Below are 7085 nucleotides of genomic sequence, written 5' to 3' on the forward strand. Positions count from 1 at the left end.
CAAATGACGTAACGCCGAATTTGGACCCAAAATGTCATGGTGCGTCACATATATGAAATGGGGAAAAATGTGCAGAGAGTTTAAGTTCTGATGACAATAAAAGGGAAAAAAGAAGGAAAGAAAACAATGATACGCAATCCAATAAACCCCCCCCCCACACACCAAAGCTTGTATATCCCGCCTTGTTCCATCGACCGCATCGCATTTCACGTTCTATGCAGACACGGCAAAACGTACCGGTAAAAGTGCATGCAGTCAGCGGAACTTTATAGAAATGATCAATATCATATTGATGATAAAATGATAACGGTATTTTTTTTCTGCATTACACTGTAAAGAAGCTTTGCTTTACTCTGCCGTATGTCTTTTTGAACAGCGTTAACGACTATGACGTTTTCCTTGTCATTTCTTGCAGAGATACGATAACACGATGCGACAGTACGACAACAAAAAATCCACAGCACAAGACGATGCGAAAGTACGATTAAACGATTAGATAAACGTTGACAGTACGTCATTAATCTTATCGCATCTTACTATATACTTTTCTAGTAACAGTAGCAAAAATAAATAATAATAATAATAATTAAAAAAACAAAAACGTTGAAAACGATCATAATGGCCGTCATTGACGGTTCCATAACGGAGCAGTGTGCTTTACATGCCATAATCATAATAGCCCTATGTAACTGCAACGACAGCGTGTCCTGATGTTGACGTCATGTAGCAACGTCATTAAGGCGGGTGAAAAGATGCTGAATCATTTTCCAATTGATTTTCAAATAACTAGATTTCTGGCATTGCTGATGAAAACAATATGAAGTATGCTTATAAGCTTTTGAAAAATATTAAAAATGAAAAACAAACAAAAAAAACAAACTAATATGAGTATGAAGTAAAGGTATGTAATAAAAAGTCATAAAATGACTGGTTGTACCTTCTCGCCATAATGGTACATATAGTTTCATAATGGCCTTCGGGCTGAAACCACACAGGGTGCGCCATTATGGTAAGTTGCATACCCATGCCGAATAATAGTTACTGAAAATAGTAACTCAAAAACTGTTGCAAATGACCACTATGAAAAGCAATCTTGGGCCCATAATGGTGCAATGCTCCTCAAGCACAGTGATTGCCGCCTATAATATATATACATACATACATATCGCCTCGGATGGTACATTCTTAGCTATCAACACATATGAGATCCGCACACGATATAACAAGTCTTAGTAATGTCGGCCAACTGTGACTAATTTAAAAGTTTTGATCTTCTCTTAAAACAAAAATATATCTGCGCATTAAGACTATGATCTATAATTTAAGAGGTTTCGCTTCCCGATCAGGGCAGGGTGTTTGTCTCAATTTTGTTAAAAAAAATAACATTTTACATATTAGATATAAATATATTGAGTTGCCCTTGATGGAATTGTTTCTGCTTTTTTTTTGGAATAAACATTGAAATTTTACATAGCGTTTGAAATATATTTGCCCTCAAGCGGTATTGTATCAGCTGTCAAAGAATTCTTCCATAAACGGATCAACGCAAATGAGGAACGCACAAGATATTACAAGCCTAAGTAATATCGGGCCACTGTGACTGAAGATTTCGCATGACCTAGACTTTGAGAGGTTTCTTTGCCGTATTTTTTTTAAGAGGACGATTTCATTTTCGACGGAAAACTGCACAGGATATTAAAAGCCTTAGTAATATCGGGCAACTGTGACTATTAAGCTTGAATTAAGAAATGAAATTTTAGAGAAAAAATAGTATGGATACAATGTATAACCTTTAAACATAGAAAAGATGTTTTGAGCCGTAATTACTGGTGTAAACACATCGACGTTGTTTTGCAAGCGTTGCCGCGCTATGTTCATTTGCACAAAAAGTCGAAACATAAAGCTACAGTACTTTTTGAGGGCTCAGCGGAAAATAACTTTAACTGTTCCCGAAATACCCAAGGAATAAGTATATACTGCCTATTCAATCACACGATCTGATATTCTAGGAAATAGTTATACAAAGTGTATAAGATTCCTCATATGAGCCGTGCCATGAGAAAACCAACATAGTGGCTTTGCGACCAGCATGGATCCAGGCCAGCCTGCGCATCCGCAATAGTATGATAATTATAAGGGCGGAGTAGCAACATATTAATTCTTTGAAATGTCCAAGAACCATGTGATGTTATTTAATGGTGAATATCGTCCCATATAAGTGTAAAATAATTTCTTTGATAGAAACTCATCCAATCTGACTAAAGTACATCTCCTATTACGCTACGCATAGGATCTGATCATAGCCTCGTTCTGACGACCATTCCGCTAGCCAATCAGAGCTTAACTTACAACGTTTTGCAAATCTACCTGTAGCCTTGACTTTTGATATTTACAATTCTTCTGTCATAATGAGTCTGATAGCCGGTTAGCTCAATCGTTAGCTCACTTGCTTTAAAAGCCAAGGGTCTCGGGTTCGAGATTGGAAACTCATCATACGAGTCATGTATGACTCCCGCCCGCTTAGCTCAGTAGGTAAGAACGTTGGTCTACGGATCTTGGGGTCGCGAGTTCGATCCTCGGGCGGGGCGTATGTTCTCCGTGACTATTTGATAAACGACATTGTGTCTGAAATCATTAGTCCTCCACCTCTGATTCATGTGGGGAAGTTGGCAGTTACTTGCGGAGAACAGGTTTGTACTGGTACAGAATCCAGGAACACTGGTTAGGTTAACTGCCCGAAGTTACATGACTGAAATACTGTTGAAAAACGGCGTTAAACCCAAAACAAACAAACAAACACCCTGTATGTGCATTTTTTGGAAATAAAAGTACTTTCCCCCCAATGCATCAGAAAAAATATGAGTGGCTTCTTGATACACAGGGTGGAAAGTCATGCCATTTGAAAATGAAATTGTATATGAAATATAAGGGGAAAGTAATCAGACAAAATGTTTCAAAGTCATTCTTTTTACATCTTTTTTTCTGAATGAAGACATTGTGGGTTTGTTTTTATTCATTATCAGGGTCATATTTTTCTTTCCACAGATGTTTAGTAGAAATTTCATCTTTAAGGTTACTTGAGGAGAAATGTTATTGAAATCACACAATGTCCTTGGCTGCCATCTTACATCGTGATTTTGTCCCCTTTTTTTGAATGTGCTTCGTGTTATGAAAACGCCACCTTATGGAGCGCCTTCCTGACCGTCACGTGGCATGTTATAGAGAATCTTAAAAATGTACTGGCTTCTCTGAACAGTTTTAAAATGTTTTACGCATGGGAATGTATAGTCAATATTTTTCCACCCTGCCCTCCCTTCATTTACATTTCCATATATAAGTTTGGTTTGCTCTTGTGCCTGTAATTTTAGACGATACTTTGTATTGATTCTCACATGTATATTTTCATTATTATCGGAAGGATCCATGCTTTTATTGTGTAGACTGTAGTACGAGGGGGGTTCAGTATGTAATGTTACTCCGCATATAGTTCCATAACCGCTGGTTATTTCAAGATGCTGTTTTCGGTACTTTATAGAGCAATTTATTTGGAACACATTGCTATATAAATTGCAAATATCGGCAGGTTCAAAGTAAAACTATAATCATTTTAGTGAGGTGTAGGCCTACTCAGGTATACTGGACCATAATTATAATCTAGGTTTGTCCTGGGCATCCAGAGTCTCAGAAAAATAGAATAACTTGTAAAATCACAAAATTCTGTCATTTTTCTACGAGGTACAGCAATATGTGATGAATTTGCGTTTGTTTTATACTATTTATTGCATTTTGAGAATTTTACAACACAACTAAAAATTCTAAACTCGAATTTAATTCCATCTGGAATGGGTGTTGAGAGCGATTAATCAAAGTTGTAAAAACTAGTTTCGCAATCGAGAATTAAGATACTAGTATCAACTTATTAATAAAATACAAGAATTTTTAAACGATTATTATCGCGCCTGACAAAATTACAGAGGCTTATTGTAGTTACCTTACCATTTTTCGAGTAAAAATATACGTACTCAATTTAAAACTGTTATAAATTACTTTTATTTTAATTTTCATATGTTTTTGTGAAGATCATGATTTGTTTTATCCGTTTAAACTGAAAATTGAACTAGTTCTAGTTGTTGAATAGTAGAATCAAGGAATTGCATAATTATTACAATCTCAATATTTTGGACATCAAATTGTGTAGTATACCCGAGTACACCTCACTCAAATGATTACATTTTAACTTTGGATATACCGATTTTTATAACCCATAGAGCGTTGTGTTGCCAATAAATTGCTCTAAAATGTGCCGAAAACCGCATCTACAAATAATAAGCGATTACGGAACTACATACGGAGTAACATTACATATTGAACGCCCCTCGTACTTTTCTTTGCATACTTTTACTTTGCTTCATAAATAATTTGCTGTATAATTATACAATCGTTTGTGTATTATTTGTAATGAATTAACATATAATTATGTACTTTGGCAATCTGTGCTCATTTTTAAAGAGATGTAGTAACTGTTGAGAAATAAAACTCTCATTACCCATCTTTCTTTAAAAAATAACGAATTCCCAAGTGTGATTTTTCGTAGAATAAAACGTGTTTTGAGTTGTTATGCGGAAAAATATATCATGAAGGGCGTATTGTTTCGCATAAGAACACACTAGGGAACTTGTTTTTTCGATTCTAACACTTTGCTCTGCATGTATACATAGGTAATTTCCTGGTCGTGTTAGAATTATTCCGACTTATTCTTGCATAAAAACTACTTTTTTTTCACTGGATCCGCCCATGTATTAACGGGAGAAAAATCATGTGCAAACAAGGCAATTCACGTGCTGTTAATACCCGATTTTTATTTTGTGAAATGCTTTCCAAGGGACGTATATGTAATTCTGCGCAGATTGACATCTGGTATCTGCGTCTTTTTTCTTTCATAAAAACCTCTTCTTGAAGCATTAAAATGCAATATAAACCATAGAGTGTTTTACTGTATCAGTAACTAACGCCAAATGCGCTGCCCTCAACATTGTTCGTATTCGTTTCTTCCCTTGTTTACTCCCCTTTTAGAACTCTGCGTCAATTCAGATTTTGTGGACAACCGTGAATGTTAAAGAATCGCGTGTTTACCTGTGCGATTCTTTGTTTTTATGTATCATATTTATGATTTTGGTAAGTATCAGTCAGCATGTTTTTATCTAATTTCTCGAAGAATATAAACAGCTTGGAAACTTGACACTACGTTCGTACTCATCCGTACTCCAACTGCGTGTCCGTACCAAATATAACTCGATTGTAAAGTTATTATTCTTGAAATTGTGATCGAGTCCACCAAATAGTGAAATGATATGAACAATTATTGGTAATTTTATGTTTGTAATAATGAGAGATAAAAAAATCGCTTAAAAACCTTCAGGATGTGCTTTTGATAGAGTTGTTTATTTCCGGGCCCTGGATACGGATATTCAAAACATGTTTACCGTTTCCAAGAACAACTGGAATGGTAAATAAAAAATGTACCGGAATCGTCAAGTCATCACATATGAAAACAATACATAAATCGTCGTGAAATATATTTTTATGCAAGAATAGCGACAATACACGTTTGTTTTGTGTATTAACGTCTGCAGAAGCCCTTGGGATATGTTTGTGACCGAGACCGAAAAACGTGTATTATCCCTACAATAACGTGTTAGAATAAAAATGATATATCTCAGTGTATTTATCTTGAGTGAAATCATTGTCATTGTGATGCATATTAAAATAGAATGTTTCTCATTGCAGAGTTGGTGCAGTCGTGCTGCGCATGCGCGGAATTATTATCCATTGGATCGCACGGCAAAATTACCTATATTTTTTGTATGTCCACACGCATTTAGGTGTATCAAATGCATAATATACTGACTAGAGGTTAGGGTTAGTATCACCATGGTTACAAAATATATACATTTAAGATATTTTCTTTCAAATTTAGTTAATCCGGTATATACCGGAGTCTGTAATATATCACAGGTGCACCAACTCTGTATTTAGTCACAGCCATTAAAATATCACTCAGGCTGCGCCCTCGTGATATAATTCCTTCGCATCTGAGCTCCAATCCGTGATTTTACTCAATGGTAAATTATTGTAGCTTATGATTATATATTCTTTGACTTTAAAATGGAGATGACTACATACTTATATTTAGAATAGATATGAAACTTGTCTGCTTCAGAGATTTTAATGCGCTTACAATGAACTCTTTCATTTTAGTTTAATATATAATATTTTAAGTAGATTTTAGACCGAGACACTGAATAGCTTATTAAGAGGCTTTAGTCATGCAAAGTGTATAAGTTTATGTATGACTGTATATATACGCTCCGGTTCATTAGCGATCTAGTGCCATGCTTGAACTTTGCCTAGTTAGTCAATCTACCATGTGTTTAATTTGATGTAGTTTTAATTGCTCTTAGGTCGCAACATTGAGGAACAGTGTCCTTTTTTTATATATTTTAAATGTCTGTTGTTAATGTACATTGAACAGACAAAAATGACATAGAATAAGAAGTTTTGAGTCTACATAATAATATGTTAATAAAGTTATGAGGTTTGCTGCCACTATGGCGATCGCTGGTCACTTTGAGACTGGCTAACTACTTTGCAGTTTGCTAGCCGCTGTGAGGTTCGCAAAAATTAGTGAGGTTCACTAGGCACTGAGAGGTTGACCAGCTACTGTGAGTTTCAATAGTAACTGCAAGGTTCGCCAGCAAATGTTTTGGTCGCTATAGCCACAGTGAGGTTCACTATCAATTGCGAGATTCGGTAGCCTCTGTGGCGTTCTTCTGCCACTGTGAGGTTCGCTAGCCGCTTTAAGGTTTGCTAGCCGCTGTGAGGTTCGCTTGCCACTGTAAGGTTCCCTAGCCGCTGTGAGGTTGCTAGCCACTGTGAGGGTCGCGAGCCGCTATAAGGTTTGCTAGCCGCTGTGAGGTTCGCTAGCCACTGTGAGGTTGTTTGCAACTGTGAGGTTCGCTAGCCACTGTGAGGTTCGCTTGCCACTGTGAGGTTCGCTAGCCACTGTGAGGCTGCTAGCCACTGTG

The sequence above is a fragment of the Mercenaria mercenaria genome, chromosome 16 (genome assembly GCF_021730395.1).
Source record: "Mercenaria mercenaria strain notata chromosome 16, MADL_Memer_1, whole genome shotgun sequence".
In the NCBI taxonomy this organism is placed as follows: Eukaryota; Metazoa; Mollusca; class Bivalvia; order Venerida; family Veneridae; genus Mercenaria; species Mercenaria mercenaria.